The following is a 21,657-nucleotide window of genomic DNA, read 5'->3' on the forward strand; positions in this document are numbered from 1 at the left end:
TTTATGATTAAGCATTAATTATAATATGCCTGGCCCTGTACCTCAAAGGTTAATCTCAAGCCAAAATGTGTGTCCCCTTTCCTCTTTTCCTGACCAAGCCTCTGCCTCCTATCTGGCCCCCACACCCCATCCTCACTGGGAAGTAATCGGAAGACCCTGTTAATGAACAAACAGCCTGGAACACTGGAACACCCATATGATTTTAGAAGATTTCCCGCAGGCGAACATTAAATCCTGTCTCTACCACCACCCTCCCCCCGCCAACTACCCCGTGCTCTGCTGTGCTGCTTTGAGCAACTCTCATGCCTAACAGCTGATTCTGTTCAGCAAAATGTTTGTAAATGTCGGTGGCCGTGTCTCCTCCACGCTACGGTGAGCTCCCGCCCCCTGAAACTGTGTTTTCTGAGGCTTTTGTGTCTCCTAATGGCGCCTGGAACATTTTGAACATGATAAGGAACTCAAATAAAATGAACAATACACGTTTCCAACCAGCTAGAGCTTTTGATGAGGCCCTTAATGAAAACACTGAGCCACATCAACGTGTGATAAAGGCAAACATCTGGAAATGCCAGCGGCAGATGTCCGATCCTGCTGAGGCTGATGAATGGGCACCAAGCTCCGTGGGGCTCAGCTGGGCCTGCTGCTACCTCAGCGACAGCCGTCCCCCTTCCCAGGACACCATCTGGGCTGGAGAGGGCTGAGAATGCTGGCGTGCCCACTCACTAGCCTGAGCCACCCCAGTCGACCACCGACAGGGGATTGTGCCCAGTCTTCAAGGAAGAGGAGGGGCAGGTTAAATGTATCTTCTCTTTCACTTTTCCATTTCACGGAAATATATTTTCTAGATGAAAGTGTTAATTATACCATAGGCACCATCAAATGGCACTAAGTGATAACTAAATGTTCAGGAGGCTGACGTGTATAGTGTTCCAAGTGGCTCTGTGATTTATTACCTAATTTAGATAAACGGCAGATAGTGGTATCGTAATAGCCCCCTTTTATTCTGGTTTACGCCTCATTGTCTCTGGGTGTAGAATAAGACATGAATCATCAGACAGGCCCCATGGGAAGAATGGCAGAAGGGCTAAGAGCACAGGCTCCAGCATTAGACCCATGGGGCTTGAAACCCCAGCCCCGCTGCTGAGCAAGGGCTAAAGCCATGACCACTGAGGGCTTCTGGGACGGGACCAGGGTTAAGTACAGAGTGAGGTGAACCCCTTGGCCCTATGTCCAGCATAAAGCATGGGCTCCACCTGTGTTGGCTGTTGTTAAGTCTTGGATTGAGGGCTGAGGGATGACTGGATCTCCACTCTCAGAGGTGAGGGGCACTTGAGCCCCCAAATTGTACACAGCGAGGAGTGGGTATGAACCAGGGGTATTACTATGAAAGGGTAGCCCCTGTGGAGTGCCATCCTGTGGCTGAGATGGCATCTCTCCAGGGCCCGGCCATGTTTACTTACATTTCCGAAAGAGGAAAAGGCCTTTCAGGCTACATGTTTCGCTCCAAGTCACTATTTTCTTCTGAGTGTAGCTTGGCTCCTCATGATGAGAGAGGAACATAAGGCGTCTCAGACAGAATGACTTTGCGCGTCTCCTTTCATGAAGGAGGCAGTCTTGGGAACCACGTGGTCCTGCCATGGGGACAGAAGACACAGGGCAGCCATGAGTCCTAAGGATGTGACCCCAAACCTTTATCAAATCACCTGCCTTGGGGGGAAGTAACCTCGCTGTCTCTACCCATAGTGCCTCAGATGTAGGTCTCCACTAAAAGCTACAAATTCCAGAAATAAGTTAAAAATCAAATCATCAGAAGAGGGAAATCCCATTTTCTAAGAGTTACCAAGTGTCTGGGTAAGAGCTAGGGTCTTTCCCAGCCAGGCCCACAGGCCCTCACAAGTCTGCACACATGTGACCAAGGTCACAGCGGTTGCCCCACATCTGGTGTCGCCAAGAACAAGGTCTCCTGCAGAGTGTTCCAAGTCACTGGAGGGGCCCCGCCAAGTATCAGTGCCTTTTCATCTCCAATTCAGGCAGAGAGCTTTCTTGTCTATGCTCTATTCTTGGAAAGTGTTTCAGGCTGTCGTGATCCCCCTGATTCTGTACTGGGCTGGGCTGTGCACAGCCTCTGTGGCCAGGAACCTCATGACAGGTGGGCCAGAGACCAGGTGCTCGCCACCTGCTCCTGAGGGACCTAGACTCGTCCAGCAGTCCCACTACTAGAGGTTCCCCCCCGACCCAGAGCCTCCTCGTGCCCCAGCCTTGCACACTCACCCTTGCATCTGCTGAGCTGTGGTCGTGGGTACTCCAGGAGGAAACACGGTAACCAGGCCAGGGATGGCCTGCTGCCCCTCATCCCAGGACTGGCACTCCCTGCAGAGTGAAGCCCCTAGGTGTTCTGAGAGTTCCTCAAGGGCCTCAGCCCATTCAGTCACAGGCATTCTGTAAAAATGGGGATCTTCTCTCCTCCACTTAGGAGGATCCAGTGACGTATCCTTCAGGGTGCTGGCCCAGCCTTGGGGCTGAGGGAAGCCGGGTGAATTATCCTGCAGACGATCAAACATCAGCAAATCCACTCTAATCCGCTTCATTTAAAACTTTTGTTTTCCATAAAGAATTAAGCTAGGAAAGAATTTAATCATACTAAATCCACTTCCAAAATGGTTACAGATTCCATGATCAAGAGTAGTGATTAGGGAAAAAAAAGACTTAAAAAACTCAAAAACCCTGGATGTTGAGAACTCCTGTTTGGTACCTAACCGATCAAAGCAACATTCCTGACTCCAAGAAGTAGCCTTCCTCTGGGTTAGGAGGAGAAAGACAAATGGAGGGGAGATCAGGACACTTTTCTTTACACAGAAGGCAGTTCTGACCTGCAGCGAATTTGCACTGGTGTCTTCTATGAGCCTGATGACTCAGTGGTAAAGAATCCTCCTGCCAATGCAGAAGTCATGGGTTGGATCCCTGGGTTGGGAAGATCCCACAGAGAAGGAAATGGCAACCCACTCCAGTATTCTTGCCTGGAAAATCCCATGGACAGAGCCTGATGGGCTACAGTCCACGGTGTCACAGAGTTGGACACGACTGAGTGACTAAACAACAACAACTGCTCTAAGCTGGCGCTGTTCTGGGTGATCATGGGGAACAAGACAGACGCAGTCCCTGCCTTGATGGGCTTTACCTCCTATTGGAGGAGGAAAGACAATACAGAACTGCATACTGTGTGAAACGGTGATATTCGGGAAAGGAAAGTGGAGCCAGGTAAGGGCATAGAGAGTGGTGGAAAGAGTGTTATTTTATATAGGGTGGTAGTGGTAGAGGCCATGTCAAGGAGATGATGTTTGAGCAGGGACCTGAATATAGTGGGCAGGTGTGCTGTGTGGATAGCCCCTGGGACAGAAGCGGTGGTTACAAATCTCATCTCCAGCTTCAAAGAGGCAAGACTAGCTCCTCATCATTCCAGGAACAAAGCCTCCTTACCAGCAAGTCAGCAGAGCTGGTCTCAGTCCCAGTGAGCCATTCTTCCCTTCTCAGCATCTTCCTGGAAGCCTCCTAATTCAGCACAGACTGGCTTCCAGGGGAATGATGTGCCAACTTGGGGGTGAGTCCTGGACTGAGATACCAGCGTCCGAAAGCAAAGGCTCTACCCAGCCATTGCCTTTAACACTCAGTTACAATGCCCACTGGGCTGGGCAACCAGTCAGACCTTGGGAAGGCCACCCACACCTTCCACCACCAGCATGACCATGTCTGCCGAGCTCATGTGAGCCCTGCTCAGCGGGGCTCCCACCACCAGTGCCAGAACACTAAAGCCCAACTGAGATGATTCTGGCCTAAAGCTTGTCCTCTTACTCCTCGTGCTTAGCTGTATCTGACTCTTCGCAACCCTATGGCCTGTAGCCCGCCGGGCTCCTCTACCCATGGGATTCTCCAGAAAAGAATACTGGAGTGGGTTGCCATTTCCTTCTCCAGGAGATCTTCCCAACCCAGGGATCAAACCTTGCATCTCCAGCATCTCCTGCACTGCAGGTAGGTTCTTTACCACTAGCACCACCCAGGAAATCCTCAGCTTGTACTCAGATGGTGACAAATGTACCCGCCAGGATCAATCCCAGGCCCACAGCCCTTAGCACCTGGATGCAGTCCTCCTCTAAGGCCTGGTATATCTCACACCACCCCCATTTTATGGGGGAGAGACACTGAGGGTGCTGTATTGCTCAGGGCTCAGTCAGGAAGGCAGAACCATACAAACACGATGGCATGAGATATTTATTATAGGAGTTAGACCTTACACCTGTGAGAGCAGCTGGGGAAGCACAGTCCTAAAGAGGAGCTTGATGGATCAGAGGAAAGTCACTAGCCGGCCCCCGTGTGGGCGGGAGTGTTCTTCCTTGCAGAGGGGTCTAGAAGGCAGGCTTCTACAGCAAAGGGAGGCTGGGGTAGGAGTCTGTGGAACGTTGTTGGCTCTTAGTGGCCACCACCTCTGTGAGCTTGCAGAGAAGGGTCTTGGGTCACTCCCTGGTGGTCAGCTGGGCTGGCAGTCGGGAACAAAGTGGGGACCAAAATTTCAATCTAATCTGGAAGTAACAGATCCAATCAGTCCTCACTAATATGATATGATAATATGATTATGGCCTATGTGACTCCCAAACCACCAGTTAGCAGAGAAATTCTTTCCCACTCAGAGCTGGTCAGACATTTTCTATGTCCACGAACTCCATGGCTGAGAATTTTATGATCCTCAGACAGAAAGGGAAGGGCCAGCCCCATTTACTGGCTGATCTCCCAGCTTCAGTTTTGAACAGGGCAGTGTTCCAGGGGTCTAGGTATCTCTGTCAGGACTGGAAAGATGAGACCATAGCAGGATGAGGCTGCAGGTGTGCATGTAGCCAGTCTGAAAGTCACCCCCATCTACATTTGGGACACATGTGTATACCTGTGTATACCTATAACGTATGGCACTGAGAAAGCGTCTCTTCCACTTAATTTTTTTTAAAGCTCTCAGAAAGTACTGGTTGGTTCTTCTTATGAGTCTAATCCAACCATCACTGTTGTCTAACTCACTAGACCAGCTTCTGTATCTTGATAAATGTTGATAGAGTCACTCCATTGAATTAGCAGCTGATTATATCTGATTTACCCTATAACAGGGTTAGGTCCATTTCCTGGCATGTAGCAGAAAGGCCTGATGGTCACCAAGCTGATCACGATTGCTTCTTAAATTGCAGTCCAGATGGGTCATGCTAACAGGTCCCCCAACTAAGAAGGACATCCAAGGAGACCTGCGCAAGACTTGATAAGAAGCACCATGGCTTCCAGTACCTCCATAGAGCCCTTGACCCTCACCCAGGACCACATCACCCATGATGCTGACATCTGAGGGTGCCCCCTTCCAGAGACCACTTGCCAAAGGCAGGAGGTGAGACCAGGATGCTCTGTGACAGGATAGATTGAGAAGCTCTCTGGTTTCAGAATCAGATGGACCTGGGTTCAAATCCCAACTCCTCCCTTGCGATCTCAGGCAGCGTGCTTTACCTCTCTGGGCCTCAGTTTCCTCATCTGTGAAATGGTTAACAATAGCGGTTGACCTGCTACGATGTCAGATGGGGAGGTGTGGCGATGTCAGGAACTCAGCCTCAGACCCACAAAGCCGATGGCTTTGCAGTATCACAGGCCTCACCGACCTGCTGCGTTTGTAACAAGGTGCTCCTCTCTGGACGTGGTCATTTCAGAAGCGATGACGACACCTGGCTGCTGGTCAAGTCCTCTGATCAATAAGGACAGGGAACTGGGCAGTCTGGGCAAGAAGCAGCCAAGTGGGCTCTGAGTCATCCAGGAGCCACGGGGACCACCATCCTCCCCACACAGTGCAGTCAGCTACGTCAGGGGGAGTCTGGGCCTGGAGGGTCCTGGTATGTCAGTGTCCCCAACATGGAATGGATGGCATTTAGCTCTTCTGACTCTGTGGGACTAGAAGGGGTCCCCTCCACTGCCCCTCCCCTCCATCCCATGTAGCAGCCATGGTGCGGAGAATTGGGGTCGGGGGGACTCCACTGTCATCCTGTTTACATACAAACCTGTGGGACCAGGGACCAATACCCATTCAGGAAGCAAGGTGGTGACGTATGTGTAGTGCAGCATCAGGCCACTGGGCAACGGAAGCTGGCCCCTTCCACCTCACCCTCCCCACCTCCACCCTGACCCAGAGTAGGAGCCCAGCTAGACAGAGAGGCCAGAAGTCCCCACCTGGGGGATGTGAGCCTTACCCTGCAGCCCAGCCAGGCCTGATTTTGAATCCTGAAGTGACCCTCCCCCCACCCCGCAAACTCCCATCCAGGTAAATGAAAGCGTTAGTTACTCAGTCATGTCCAACTCTTTCTGATCCCATGGACTATATAGCCCCCTAGGCTCCTCTGTCCATGGAATTCTCCAAGCAAGAATATTAGATTGGGTAGCCATTCTCTCTTCCAGGGGATTTTCCTGACCCAGGGATCAAACCCAGGTCTCCCACGCTGGAGGCAGATTCTTTACTATCTGAGCCACCAGGGAAGCCAGAGGGACAGTTTTCTTCCTTCAGTGGTCCAATGAGAGGCCAAGGGCCCAGGCAAATGGGGAGAAGCTTCAAGGCCCAAGGAGGCCTGGAGGATCCATTCTGTCTGTTCTGAGCCAGAAGCTGCAGGCTCGGTGTTTAAAAACATTTGCATCAACAGAGGAACTGTTTATCAATATTTAAAAAAAGAAATGTAATTAGAGGTTGGCGCACCCTGAGGGCTCCAGGCCATATATGTCAGGGTTCCTTGATCTGGAGCCTGGGCGCGGGGGGGCGGGCGGAGGACAGGGTGAAAAGAGACCACATACATGGGCTGCTATCCCGCAAACCCCACTGGGCAGGGCTCCCAGTCAAGGCTGATGAAAGCCGCCGTGGTTGATGGAATGGCATTTCACATGCGTCCACATTTTTCTCTTCTAGGTGGTTTTTCTTTCTAAACTTGGGAATACGGACATTCTATTTTAAGGACATTAATTACTGTCCAATTTTAATGTTTAACTAGTATGAACAAAAAACCCCAACTTTTTTTTTTAAACCCCAACTTTGAACCAAGGAAAGAAAACAAAAGTAAATTTATGGGGTGATTCCGTGTTCACATCCCTCAAGACTGCCTGTGGACATTTGTCTAACACGTTTATTTCTGGTCAAGAAAAGTGAATACCTGGCTTTTTGGTGGTGGTTTCTGGAGAAAGAGCTGAGGGCTGGCTGAATCTGCCTCAGAGACGCCAGCTCGGGCCACCTCAGGCCAGGATGCCTCCTCCAGGCTCAAAGAGGTAGTGTGAGGAAGGTAAAAATAGAGAGGGACTCGGCAGCAGCTTTGACACACGGTTTTCTCATCCCAGGGACTGCCACGTAGGGCCCTCCTGTTTCAGCTATTCTAAGGGAAACAAAAAAAATTAAGACTATCTGAGAACTAAATAAAAACAGTGCTATATCTTAGCTTCCTTTTTTTTTTTTTTCCTTCTGCATTCTTCCGCCTTTTCCCAAGTGCTCTTTTTGGCTCCTCTTTCCTCACCAAGCCAAAAATGGGATAAGTCTCCAAGTCTGTCCTTGACCTCTTTCTTTCCTCCCCCTGCCTTCCTCGAGAATGGTGTCCAGCTGTGGCTTCAGCTTGGGGTCCACGTGGCCACAGCCCTGCATGTTCCAGGCACTGCCTGCCTCTTGGACAATCCCCCTCCCACCATAAGACCCCAACATCCTGCAACCATATTTGGCATCTCCCTCTGGAGGGTCACACTTGGGGTTCATTGCTGCCCACATGTGTCAGTCCCCTTGCCCTTGTCAGTATGCAGGTGGCTAGGTCCCAGCCCCTTCCGAGCTCACCTGGGAGGCAGGGCTGGGAGCTTCCACAGGAGGCCCTAATACTGAATGCTGGGGGAAATTAGGAGGGCTTCCCTGAGGAGGACACTTTTCAGCTGAGGAGCTATCAACCAAACAAGGCGGGGGGACTTCAGCACGAGGGGACAGAACGAGGAAAGGCCTGCTCTGAGGGACCACAGAGGAAAGTCCTCCTCCACAAGCAGAGGAGGAGACTAGCAGAGAATTTGGGAGAGGATGGTGGGCTCAGGGCAGGGATTTTATTCTGGGGGCAATGAAAGTGTGTTAAGCTTGGAAGGTGCTCAGGTTTGCATGCAGAAAGATCACTTTGATTTCTGGATGAGAACAGATGGTGGGGGGCCAGGCTGAAGGAGCAGGTAAGATAAACTGAGCTTGGCCAGCATGTCCCCTCAACCCCTCCCTGGCCCCACGACTAGAGCTCTATCTGGCTCCTGCTGGTTCTAACCTTCCGAGCCTCACCAGCTGTCTGTCCAAGACAACAGCCCCATCCACACTCTGGTGCTAAGTTCCCCAGGGACAGAGGATGAGGGCATCAGAGAGGGGAGGGTGGAGGCTACAAGGCTTCCCAGACCCCTGGGGTGTTCGTCCCTGGACTGCACATGCCTCTGTGGCATTAGGGAGTCCTGGGTGGGGGGTCAAAATCTGAGACAGGAGGGGGCCATAGATAAGTCCTCCCCACAGAGTCTGGGCTCTGCCACTCTGACTTGGACAAGTCACTTACCCTCCTCAAGCCTCTGTTTCCCTCTCCAAGTATGGGAACAATAATACCCAGCCTTCCCAGGCTGTTCAGAGAATTAAACAAGTGGTTCTGCATGCAATATCCTCAACACAGCTTCTGGCACACGGTTGGTGCCCCCTAAACATGGGTGATGGTGATGGTGCGATCTCAGCCAGCTGCAGGCAGTAGGCACTGCCACCACACACAGGAGTTCACATGGGTCCTTTCACCTTTAAGGCAGCCTAATCAATGCACTAGTTCAAACAGTGGGGAGTTTTCTCACAGCTCCTGCTGTGCCACCTGGAATATACAGAGGGAACTGATCCTTCTGGAACTTCCGGAACTGAAGCTGGCTAGAAACCATTTTATTATTTCAACCAAGGTTCCTTGGGTGCCTCTCAGGGACTGGGCTCAGTGCTTGCTGCTTTGGGGGCTCTGGGCTGCCAGCACAAAGCCCAGTGGGCGTGCGACTGAAGGGAGGGGCTTGAGAGCTGCAGTGCTGAACCTTAGAGGCTGGGTGCCAGGTAGACCAGCTGAGGAGGGTGTTCCAGATACAGGGGACAGCATGTGCAAAGGCACAGAGGTGTGAAAGAGCATGGCATGTTCCAGGAAAGAGGAAAGCCACAGGTTGAGGCCATCCGAATGAATCATGGCAGAAGCAAGGCTGTGGAGGGCAGGGCCCCAAATCAGGCAAGGGAGGCAGATTTTCTGAGTGTGGAGGGAGATTTGAAGTGCTGGCCAAGGGCAGGAGGAACTCAGACTGCTTGTGGTGGGGATCATGGGCTTGGACTTGGAGCATGAAGGTGCCACACATAGGCTTGGGGACTGTGCCACCATGCTGGCAAGAAATGAGGAGGCCTAAGTGGAGATGACAGCCAGAGAAAGGGGAAGCAGGGACTGAAAATGGACCACAGAGCTGGGAGGGACTGCCTCTGGACAGGACAAGGTGAGGGAGAGGAAGAGGCCCAGGAATAAGTCTCTGCCCACAAGACTGCAGGGGCCCGGCCTGTGGGGCTGGGAGTAGGGAGGGCAGGGCAGGCGCGGGGCGGGGTGGGGTGGGGGGGGGGTGGTCCCTGGAGGCAGGACTCTGGCCCCTGCCTTCTCTCCACTGCTTTCGATCTCCTCTTTCTCTCTTTAAGTGCCACCAATAGGAAAGCAAATACTTTTTAAATTGTTTAATATATTTCCTTGATTTTCAGTTCAGTTCAGTTCAGTTCAGTCGCTCAGTCGTGTTCAACTCCTTGGGAGCCCATGAAATGCAACACATCAGGCCTCCCTGTCCATCGCCAACTCTCAGAGTTTACCCAAACTCACGTCCATTGAGTCAGAGATGCCATCTAACCATCTCATCCTCTGTTATCCCCTTCTCCTCCTGCCCCCAATCTTTCCCAGCATCAGGATCTTTTCATTTTTTTACTGTAAAAAAAAAAAAAAAGTGGAATGTTTTCTATTTCTTCCTCAATCAGAAAAGCAAAATTACCCACACATGAGGATTCATGTGCATGAATCTCTTGATGTTTATGTTCCTTTGATGTATTAAAATAAAAGGGGGGGGCATCATTTCAGGCACCAGGATGAGGTTTGGCAACATCCTTTGGTGCCCAGCTGGCCCTGGGTAGCCTCCCCTCACCACGAGAGAACCCGGGCTGGGGGCCACAGCCAAGCTCATTACTCAAGGGCTCGAATGAGTCCCTGACATTACAGCTCTTTACCTGTGGAATCTGCCAATCTTCCCTTGAAACCAGAGGGCAAGTTTTCAAATCCCAGGACGATGACATTTTCATAAAGTTAAAAAAAAAAATTGATTTCACTTTGCAAGACAAACAGCTAATAAAACAAGATCTTTTTTGGTAACCACCCATACAGCGATCAATCTGTCACTCGGAAGGCTGTTTCCTGAGAGGTGTGAAATAAGGCCACCCTGGCACGCTATGGGAACAGAGAACCCCCACCCAGAAGACACCTGCCACCCCAAAACAGGGAAACAATCCAATTTAGAGCACAGGAAATACACAGCTAATTAGCTGCTCAATCAATACTGACTTTTGAAAGACAAGCAAGAGGTATCTTCCAGTGTTTACATGCAGCCGCTCACACGTCATGAATATATCTCACCTCTGTTTCTTTTCAACTCCATTCCTATTGGGAACAAAACAAAAAAGTATTTCCCACCCTGGGGGCTTGCAGACTGAGCTGCACCAGGGAGCTATTCTGTGCTGTAGCCGTTCAAGAAAGAACTTGAAGGGTCAACAAAAACAAACATCAAAAGGACAGGTTTTAGTTATAAAATGAATCCCCTCTGTGCCCGTCTGAGGTCAGAATCAAGACCCCCTCATTCACTCCATCCTCCCATCTCTGCTTCATGTTTTTTCCACCTTTATTTTCCCTTAGCCCTAATTTTCTCACTCCTTAAAAAAAAAAAAAAAAAACTTAGTACATTGCACATAGAACATCTTTTCAAAAACAAGATGCAATAAATCTTAGTTAATCAGAATCTCCCTCAAAGCAGCTCTAACTGCACAGTTCTGAGCTAAACTTGGAAGGGAAGCAGTTACAAGCTAGGTGCTGAGCAGCCGTGTCTCCATACAGTGGGCCCTCAAGAAACATCAATGAACTTGTTTTTTAGATGATGGAATCTGCAAAGCCTCTGGAGCAAGTAAGGCAAACTTAGTAGTAACTACTTTGAAAGAAATACATGATGAAAATACTATTAACGGGAACAGATCAGAATGACAACAACAACAAATGGCTGTAATTCCATGACTATAAAAGAACTGAAAACATCTGGATGTAGCAGTTTGCATAACTGAAACAACAGAACAAAGGAAACAGTGATGTTGAGGATAAAAGAAAACAGCCAGCCAGAAATGGAGACACAGAAAACAAAGAGAGGCGTAAATAACTGATTTGAAAAATGGGAAATGGGAAGCCCCCAAAATAGGAGACAGAGTGATGAATGGGGTAGGGTATATGATGAAGGAAACATCTGGAAAGAAATAATACAAGAAAAGTTTCCAGAGATGAAAAAACAGTTCAGCCTAGAACTAAAGTACACACACTGTGCCTTTCGAGTTTGACTCTCAAGGAAAGAAAGAAACATTTGTCAGTTGTATTTTTGAATGATAAATTATCTGGCAAGCTGAAATGAAGAAAGAGGTTCTTTTGAAGTTAAAATGACAAAAGGACTAACATCTTGAGTGATGAAGCTGAACCTAAGGGGAAAATGTGCAATTCTACCCATGTATTAGTTATGCTCTGAAACGAGATTTGCTCTGTACAAGTGGAAAGAAGAAACAAACTCCTCTCACTAGCCACACCTAGTAGTTCCTCTAGGATACTTCTGCATCCCCTCTAAGGTCCCAACCAAATGCACAGACTGGCCATCTCAGCTTGCCTGTCCAGCCATGCCTCTTCCCTTATCTCTGTATTGGGTTTCTAGGGGTAACTCCTTCACCAGAGTTCAGTCAAGACATTTCCCCAAGGCCAGCAGTTGCTCCCTACCTTCACCTCAAGGGGTTTCTGCCAGCCCAACTTAGTCTCAGGTCTGCACGAAGTCTGACTCTGACACTCAGCTAAAGGGCTGTGTGACTTTGTGTTTAAGTTACCAAACCTCTCTAGACTTGAACCTTGTTGACAGTAACCTGACTCCAGCATCATCATGTGGATAAATAAATCAGCCTCTTAGGTGCTAGAACCTTTGCAAACATTATTTCTGAACCTATGAAGTCAGTGTTATCCTCATTTTAAGAAAGTAGAAACCGAGACTTGGTGAGATACCCTGCTTGATGCCCACTACTTACTGGTCTTGGGAGCAGGTCCATCCAACTCCACAGTTGGTTCTGCTGCCCAGACAGGCTGTGTCTCAGGACAGGAAGAGGTATCCAGGAACCCGGACCAAGCTCCGTGTGTCTGGGCACGTGGTCTCACTTGGAGCAGCACGTCCATCAGGGGTCATCCCAGGTGCTGGTCTGTGGTCTAGGGACCTGTGGGCTTGAGGTTCACGGTGGACAAGCAGGCAGGCGCATGCTTAGGACCACTGCTGGCTCGGCAGACACTGCCTGGCTGTGCTGGGTAAATGGCCCACTTTCCATGCCACCCCCACCCAGACCCTCCCACTGCCTATTTAAGCAACAGGCCCTGACTCCACTGGCCCCAGACACCGCCAGCTTCCGGAGCTAGAAGAGCAGTGCTGCAGGCCTCGCTCACTCAGGATGAAAGGCCCTTCTGTTTCACCATTTCCTACCGGTGCGTTCTGAATGATGATGCTGAGCTGGGTTGTAGTGGGAGCTGATTCTGCTCGCCTAGGAGTGTACTGAGATGTATAACTGGCAGAGGGAGGTTCTGACTGAATTTTTCCCATTTCTAATCCCTGACTTGATGTGATCTTATTTTCAAAGAGGGAGAAAGGCTGTAGTTTGTTAAAGGACAGAGGGGAGCATATTTCAAAACAAGGTCTGGCTCAGAATACCAGTGCTCTGACATGTTTTTCTTTTGAGAAAAGAAAAGGTTCTGTAATCTCAAGGTTGCAGAGATTCCTTCCACTTCCCCTCAGGAAACCCTCCCTAAATAGTTCCTGTCGATTAATTTTATTTTGAAAAACAAACACACAGGGGATTTTTCAGAAGAATCTGGTAGGGGAGAGATGCTATACAGCCTATGGGGGATAGTATGGGGAACATCTAAGGACAAAGACCCTCCTTAACAAATTTCTCATTGAGAGATGAGGTGGGAGCTCTTCACTGCTCGTGGAGAAGGCACAGGTTGGGATTGCCGCACAGGTTGGGATGGCTCCGGAGAGGAATGCCTCTTTTATGTCCACTTCCAGATGCGTGCCAGCCTGTGGTCTAGGGGCAGGTCAGCCCGATGAGAGGGTGAAAGAGAGAGGTGAGGGTGGGTTGTCAGCTTACTGAGGGTGAGGAGGCTGGTGTCCAGGGCACAGGGGACAAGGCATCCCCTGGAGGCCAAGACAGTAGGCCATCCTCTAACCTCTCGGCAGGGTGGACTCCCTACACCACAGGCGGAGAGGGAAGACTGGGAAGGAAATAAGCTCATCAGGAAACTCAGGAAAATAAGCCAGGAAATAAGCCAGGGTGTCCCCATGGAAACAAGGGCCCCCTCCTGCACAGTGAGGACCTAGGGTTCCTCTGCTTCCTTCTTCCCACTCTGATCTGGTAACATGAGTCCCTGTGCTCGCTTGGTCCTGGCCATGACCATCCAAGACTCTGTAGTGAACCCCAGTGTTACAGGGGAGGGGGCATCTGAGGCTCAGAAGTTAAATGACTTGTCCAAGATCTTTCAGCCGGCTAGAATTCTTGTCTCACTGGAGCTTTTCGAGTGTAACCCTAATCAGGAGGTCGCCAACTATTTCCCAAGTGAGAAGACACACCTTCCAGCTCCACTCAGGCTTGAGGGCAGAGGACTTGGGACACAAATTTCAGGCTCCTCTGAAACACTTTGGGTGATTTGCAAAATAAGTGTTAACTAAAGGACAGAGGCTGGTCCACAAGGACTCTGGGGAGTGAGTGACTTCTGCCTCGCCTGCGATGGGAGGGTGTATAAGAGGACTCTGCGCCGATGGGCAGCAGGACTGCCTTGAGAAAGTGGAAGACCAACGAGCTCCGCGCGGGGTGCGGGCTGGGCGGAACCAAAAAGCCAGGGATTCAGCTGGAAAGTCGGGGGCGGGACTTGGGGTTGGAAGGAGGGACTAAAGAGCTAGGACTTTGCCTGAGGCCAGGGGGGCGCGGCCAGAGAGCTCTTGCCTAGGGCCAGGTTTCAGGAGGCGGGGCCAGAGAGTCAGTCCAGGCAGTGTCCGAGACCCAGGGGCCGGGACCAGAAGTCTGGGCGGGTCCGGCACCTGAGGCCGGGGCGGGGCTAGAACGGAGGGGCGGAGCCAGAGAGTGAGCCCAAGAGACCCTCCTGGGGAGTGAGTGTCTGAGCCCGCCCGATCCACCGACTGGGTCAGCAGGGAATGCGGGGAGCCGGTGGCTTCGTGTCCAAAGGTCTCCGCGCACACGAGTGCCCTCCCAAACGCACTCCCCTCCGAAGACCCCACTGGGTTCACGAAGTGTCCGCGCCGAGCCTTCCCTCTGCCGGTCTGTCTCCTCCACTCCTTATCTGCTGCCAAACGGCTTCCTCCTCCCACCCACCCCTGTCCCAGTAGCCACGGTCCCTCTTTTTCCGGGTCTGGGTTCAGCTCTCCACCCCTCCTCCCCCCGCCCTCAGGTATCTCGGGAGGCTGAGATTATACAAAGCTCCTGGGAAGAGCTCTGATTGTTCTAGCTGCAGTTATCAGATCAAACCCTGGCCCCACTGCTGACGCTCTGAATTCGCCTCTCCCCGCCCCTCACCCTGCACAGCTCTGGCCTGGTCTGGGTCCAGCTGTTCACATGGAAACCTCATGCCTCCCACCCAGAGTCTTCCCCACCTGTCAACCCGCGTATCCCCAGCCTGTCTATCCCACAAACCTCCGCCCCCACCCCTTCTGGCTGAACTTCGTGGGGACCATGGGGCCCACACCCTCTCCTTGGCGACGTGGAGGGTGTGGCGGTGCCTCCTGCACAGGTGCGGCCCCTAGGTCTTTGTGCCTGGCTCACCTGTACTGGGCTGCTCGGTGACTGTTGAGTTCCGGGCACTTCTGTGAACCGCTCATTTCTTTTTAGGTCCTTGACTCCGAAGTGAGTGCTCCCTCTTCTGCCAGAAAGACGAGAAGCTCCCAGCGGCGCCTCCTCAGGTATGAGGGGCTTCTGGAAGGGAGAGGGGGATGGGAGAGGACCCTTCAGGCCTCCCTTCATAGATTACTTATCCACATTTTATATAAAGAGTTGCTGTCTGAGATTGAGATAAGGTTCTGCTTCTTGGATAAAAAGTTTGAAAACACAGCTCTAGTGTAAGCAGTCTGGGGCAAACAGTTTGCTCCCATTCTGAACCCACCCTCGTGGTTCAGTGCCTGCAGAAGGGGTATGTCTGACGCAGGCAAATCTATGGAGACTGAAAATGCAAACTCCTTCAATAAGGCAGAAAAAGATTGAGGCAGTATTTTGCAAAAATGAAGGAATACAATTTAAATATCCTGGAAAATACAATCAGATATCATTTCCCACTGAACTATAAAAAAAGTTTTTTTTAGTGCAAAACCTGGAGCTGGCAAGGATACTGTGAAACAGGCACTCTCAAATGACCTTCGAGAAAAGCAGTGTGGCAATGTGTATCAGAAGTTTTGAACTTTACCTTGTAATTCTAGTCTTGAGTCCATCTCAGAGAAATAAGTCAAACCATTAGAATAAAAGTGGAAACCAGAAACACAGAGACCCCTGGAAAGTTCGGAACCTCAGTCCAGTAGCCAGGACAGCAAGATCATTTTAAGAACCTGCTCCCTCCCAAATACGCAAATTAGATGCTTTCCTGGCTTCTCGGGGAGGTCACCAAGCTGGGGGAAGGGAGATATGGGGGTTCAACGTGATGATGACTAGATGGAAAAACAAAAAGGGAGCTGGATGAGGCTGGCAGTTCACATGAAGATTATTGGGGTCTTCACTAAGGGATCAGTGGGGGTAGGTGACAAATGTAACCTTCAGGAACTGGAAAAGGGATGGGTAAGAACAGGCAGGACAAGGGGGATAGTGTGGTGAACTTGTCCCAGAGGTAGGTGGGCTTGGTGCTGGACAGCGCTCACTTGCATATTTTGCACGTGTTTGCATATCATTTGTATTTAATCTTGGTGGAAATGCAGAAAGGAAAGGAGAATTGAGATCCGGTGACCAGGCTACACCGCTCAGGGACTGTTGTTTACTTTTCCGAGTTTCATTTTTCTTATCTGTAAATGGAACCAGTGGTATCTGGTTGGGGTGGTTGTACCATGTAGATGCACTATTCAGTGTCAAGAGCTCATTCTGGGAGGTGCGTTCTGTGCAGCATCTGCTCAGATTCCCCATGAGGTGGATCTGTTTGTTCTGCCTCTCTGAGGCTCATTTCTAGTCTCCCTCATGTCTCTGCCATGGATGGGCTCATAGCCACCCCACCCCCCACCCCCTGCACAGAGAGCGAGCATGGAGGGGAGGGAGGGAGAGGATGAGTTTGAGGTCCTGATGGGCCACCCTGGATGAACTGGATTGCTGACGCCACCCAGGCCTGCAGGGGGCAGTCAGTCAGTCAGTCATCAGGGGTTCTAAGTATCTGCCTACTCTGTGCCCAACATACAGGTGATGGGATAAAATACTGAGTGCCTACAAGGGGAAAAAGGAGCTCAAATTCCCCAGGACTGGAGGTTGAAGTGGGTGGATGAGCTCCCAAGCGGGTGGTGACACCATGTGGGCAGGGTCCCTGGCCCTGCAAACACCTCACTGGGCCACACACAATAAGCCCTCCCTTCCTTTGTGTGATGAGATTTGCCAACGTTGCTCAAGCCTCTTTCCTTTGGGATGAGATTTGCCAACGTTGCTCAAGCCTCCCCTCTCTGGGTTCTGTGTCTAGTGTGGTAGATCTGAGCATGTGGGAGGCTGGTCATCCTTCTGGTGTGCAGCCAGCACAAGGGCAATAAATGCACGGAAACTGCCAGCTGTCAGGAGAGAAATAGCTTGTTTCAGCCTGGTCAAAGGTCTCTAGTTACCCCTGGGGCCACAGAGGAGGGGACTGGCAGTGGTTGGTTATAAGACCATCATCGTGACTTCCAAACCCTGAGCGCCTCTGCTGAGGCTTTTGCACAGATAATAGCTGCAAGGAAACGGCCTCAGCAGAGGCATGGAGCACGGGAAGGGCTTGGGGGGAAATTGCGCAGGTTGGGTGGTGGTGGGGATGCCCTGGGACTTCAGAAGTAGGCAGGGTCACTGAGCAATCAGGCTGCTGGGCCTGCCTGCTCTTTCCTGCCAGGTGCGTCACCCTGGGGTCAGCAAGGACCACTAAAAGTTTAGCAGGCAATGTGGTCCGATGTGTAGTTTAGAAAGGTGCCACCAGCTGCCACAAGGACCAAGAAGGGAGGCCAGCTCCAAGACCAGGTGATGGCTGTCACAGGGTCTAGGTGGGACAAGATGAGGCCTGAATTGGGTGTGGCCAATGGGAATGGATGCCAGGGATTAGGGAGGCAGAACCATGGAGGAGGAGGGGGTGGGTATGGAAGAGGTCCAGGGACCTAGGAGTACTCAGGAGACAGAGCTGGTGTTGGAGCAGTGGAGGAAGACAAATGATAAACTTTTAAGGGAAGATGGAGAGCTGGTCCACTACTTAAATTCATGGGATCAGAGATCAGGAGAGACACCTGGGAATAGGTAACCCACAAAAGATCAACCAAGAGAAGAGGCAGGGGAAGGTACAGCATTTCCAGGGTGTGGGCCAGGGAGGAGGGAACAACAAAGGGCTCAGAGAAAGAGCAGTCCCAAGGGCAGGGAGGGAACGAGAAGAACAGAGGTCCAGGACCAGGGGGAAGGGCTGAGGGACAGATGAGGAGAAGCAGCTGAGGTGTCCTGTTGGGCCTGTATCTTAGAGCAAATCTGATTGAAACTGCATAGACTGTTTTCTCAGTGGTGCTGACCTCTGTTCCAGAAATTTTCTTTCCAAATCTCTACCAGAAAGGCCAATAAGACACCCTCTCCACCTTCTGTCTAGCAGTGGGGGGAGAGTGCAGGTAGCCTCAAGTTGGGGGCTGCCCAGACTCCCAGCCTACCAGAGGGTCACAGCCAGAGGGTCACTCAATCCTCCCAGAGCACAGCCAGCACGCACCGTGTGCTCTCACTATTCTGAGACCCAGGATGGGATGCTAACCAGACATTCTAAGCACTTAAGTGAAACAAACCCAATGAGGGTAAACTGCAAGTGAATGAGTTGGAGCCCCCTCTCAGGGCCAGTTTCCACGGCTGCCCCTCCCCTGCTGTCTCCTCCTGGCCTGTAACCTGGGTCACTGTGGCCACCAAGGGCACAGGCTGGCAAGCTGGACTCCTGAGTGTCCCTGTCCTCCTCGTGCCTACTTACAGTTCTCTCCACCTCACCTCCCTCCCTTGCTCAGTGCTTGCTCCACCCTCCACCCACCACCCACCACTTTCCTGTCTCCATCTAGGACACCCCCACACTCAAATATACATACCTAGAAAGCAAGGCTCTGCCCCCAGGAATTCTGGGGCAGAGTGAAATACCCCAAGCAGTAAGGGTGCTGCCTCTGACTCGCAGGGATGGAAGCCAAGCACCCCCAGCCTCCCGCCTTGACAGTCACTGCCCTGCCCCTGCTCCTGCCCCTCCAGCCCTGGCAGGCACCATCAGCCAGCAAGACCTAACAGTGTCTGACCATGCCTGGTCCCTGGGCTCTGACCCCACCAAGCTGCTGGCTTCATCTCCAAGCTCCCTCTTCCCATCCCCTGCAGGCCCAGTGTGGCCCCTGGGACCAAGCTGGCACACCTGCTGTGCAGTACCCTGGCCCCTCTGAGACACCCATTGCCTTCACTGACAGCTTGTGGGGCAGACCTAGTCACTCGATCCCACCCAACTGCAAGGGGCCCAGGAGATGCAGTCTTGCCTGATGCCCACAAAGTAGGCCCAGAAGAAGTAAGGTAAAAGTCCTGTCCTAGGCTTGCAAGCAGGATACAGGCTAAAGCGAAGAAAAGCCTACCCGGATCTTCACAGAGTGCTTATCTTTTTAAGTCAGTCACTGTCTACACTAGCACGTCTACACCAGCCATCTGGGGACATGTGGTCTCCAGCCAAGAGTTCTTTTCTCCCTTTTCCGAAGTGTATGATTCAGCAGCAGGTGTAGACAGGGCACCACTACCAGACAGGCAGGGATTCACTGGAACCCAGAGGCTCAGAAGACCCTTGGAAACAGGTTTGGTGGCAGCAAATAGAGGGGAATGGGGGGGCTATAGACCCCCCAAGACAGCTTCCGTGTTGGTTTTTGCTGTGGACAAATACTAATTTTCAGCCTTATTCAAATGAAGCTCTAAGTCCCACTCCTTGGGGTAGCAGACAGCACCCCTAATCCCCTCCATTATATCTTCTGGAGCAGGCCCAGGACAACCCTGCAGGCTGGTCAGAGGCCTCCCTAAGCAAGTAGTTCATAGTTCAGCCAGAGCTGGGCCATCCTCCTTCAGGAGGTCTTCTGGTTGGTTCTATCAGAGCCAAAGCCTCCTGTGGTATCCTGAGCAGAGGGAGGACCTGAGAGGGGCAGTGACCAAGGGTCCAAGGTCTCTGAAGAGGCCCAGGACCAGGGCCTCAGCCCTCAGCGGTAAGTGAGCCCAGAAACTCAGCCCTCGGGCCCAGCTGCCCAGGGCTATACCGGAAGGCTGGTGAGACACTGATGCCTGATTTTATTTACTCATCCGCACTGATTTGCTTTTAAATCTTCGCATGAATTCTCCTCTCTACGACTCAGTTTGTTAAATGTTCTTTGCATAGAAAACCTGAGGTTGAGTGTGAAGTGATTTCCTTCAGAAGAATTTTAGCAAGTCCCTGCCATGTCAGGGAGGTGTATTGTCTTCATCTGTGTTTTCTGGTGCCTTGAAATGTCTGCATGCTGCTCAGTGGGCCAATCCATTCCAGGAGGAAGCGCTGTACTTGAAATGCAGCTGAACACTGAGTCTGCATAAATCCTGCCATTTGTGTGGACTTGTATTTAAAGCTCTACTCCCACAGAAAGTATGCTGTCACTTGTTCTTAAGTGAAATGTGTTCCCAGCCTTGTTCGGCTCAGGAACCATTAACATCAGCTCTCATGTCAGGGAAGCAGGGACTTGCTGGGACAGAAGCCTCAAAAACAGAGCCTGAGAGAAGCGAGGTTCCTCCTAGTGTTGGTCCCTGAGGAGGGCCTCTCCTGAGTGTGGAGGTGGTGCTGGGCAGCAGGGAGCTGGTTGGGGGCTGGTACTCAGTCAGTCACGCAGCAGATACCCCAGGGCTCACCTGATGCAGGTGACGTGACCTGCTGGGGAGTTCCAGGATCCCCAGCTTCCGGCCACTTGCCAGGTGAGGCTCAGGCGCAGACCTCAGCACACAGGAGGCTCAGAGCTCTTGAAGTAAGAGGCCCAACCCCATCCAGATGCTCGGCTGTTCATATGTGGTCTCTCCAGTAGTCACAACTGCCTGCTCCAGTCCTGTCCAGTCAAAGCCAAGTGGAGCAGACCCTGTGAATGGGGCAATCTCAGACCTGATATTCATCGTGCAGGAAGCCCTCATCACCCAAGAACACCCCTACCCCGGGCTCAGCCACCATGAAGGCACAGGACTGGTGGGCACATATGAACTCCAGCCCTCAGCAGACTCTAGGCAGACAGATCTGGCTGCAGACAGATGCTTGAGCCTAAGATAAGGGTAAATGGGAAGAAGAGAAGATGCCACTCAGGATGGCTCAGATGTGGATTTAGATATCAGCCATCATCCAGCCTTCTCCTTAATGGCCCCCTTTTCAGTTACCAATAGATGATTCTGGAATGGCAGGCCATAGAGGGCTGGGTGGCCAGATCTTCAAACTCAGCCCCCTCCCACGATGGAGCCCACACCCCAAGGGCAACTGACCTGTGACCTTGCAGCACAAAGTCCTGAACCCAGATGTACAACAATTTTAAACACTAGGTGGTATGGGGCGCCCTGGTGCATCTACCTCCAACCTGCTTAAGATTTGCTTTCCAGTCATGCAAAAATTGGCTTTATCTGGGCTTTCTGAGCTCTGACATGGAAATGCCGAGGCTGACTGATTGAAGGAGTGCCACAGAGCTGCTTGCAGCCTGTTCCTATTCTCAGAAACCACATGACGCATTAATAGCTCCCCTGGAAAGTTTCTTTTTGAAAATTTTATCACCCCTCTACCTGCATCTGGCTTCTGCAGAGGCCTGTGACTTGGGCTTGCACGAGCAGCCCACAACAGACAGTCCTGCCCGGAGATGGAGGCCCCTGCACCATCCCTGCCCCTCACGTGGGAGAGCAAGCAGGGCATATTTTCTGTCAAGCAGCCGACCACACAAGGAGGAAACTTTGAAGGTTCCAGCTGTATCTTCAGGGCCATGGCAACAAGGAAATTAACAGTAATAGTAGTAATAAAATGGGCTTCCCTGGTGGCTCAGTCGGTAAAGAATCTGCCTGCAATG

The 21,657-nt window shown here is 51.4% G+C and overlaps 1 protein-coding gene and 1 long non-coding RNA gene across 5 annotated transcripts in view; one reads left to right on the forward strand and one right to left on the reverse strand.

Annotated features, from left to right (window-relative positions):
* Positions 1-21,657, forward strand: part of SMPD3 (sphingomyelin phosphodiesterase 3) — an 83,961-nt gene that overhangs the window by 41,980 nt on the left and 20,324 nt on the right. Inside the window, exons 1-2 of one of the 3 annotated variants that reach the window (XM_070388119.1) lie at positions 12,593-12,848; positions 15,263-15,333. The gene's annotated coding sequence lies outside the window, so the exon portion shown is untranslated. Of the gene's footprint in view, positions 1-12,592; positions 12,849-14,511; positions 14,696-15,262; positions 15,334-21,657 lie in introns of those variants that run through there. The other 2 variants (XM_070388118.1, XM_005896519.3) reach the window with 2 other exon arrangements.
* LOC138991818 (uncharacterized) lies at positions 1,410-12,953 on the reverse strand. Of its 2 annotated transcripts, XR_011467706.1 has the most exons (5): positions 12,847-12,953; positions 12,404-12,593; positions 7,209-7,424; positions 2,272-2,543; positions 1,410-1,631 (listed from the first exon to the last, which is right to left on the reverse strand). It is a non-coding gene; the product is annotated as an uncharacterized lncRNA (long non-coding RNA). The 2 variants fall into 2 exon arrangements; XR_011467707.1 differs by lacking the exons at positions 1,410-1,631; positions 2,272-2,543 and adding an exon at positions 4,280-4,531.

Source organism: Bos mutus, chromosome 18, assembly GCF_027580195.1.
Source record: "Bos mutus isolate GX-2022 chromosome 18, NWIPB_WYAK_1.1, whole genome shotgun sequence".
Taxonomy (NCBI): Eukaryota; Metazoa; Chordata; class Mammalia; order Artiodactyla; family Bovidae; genus Bos; species Bos mutus.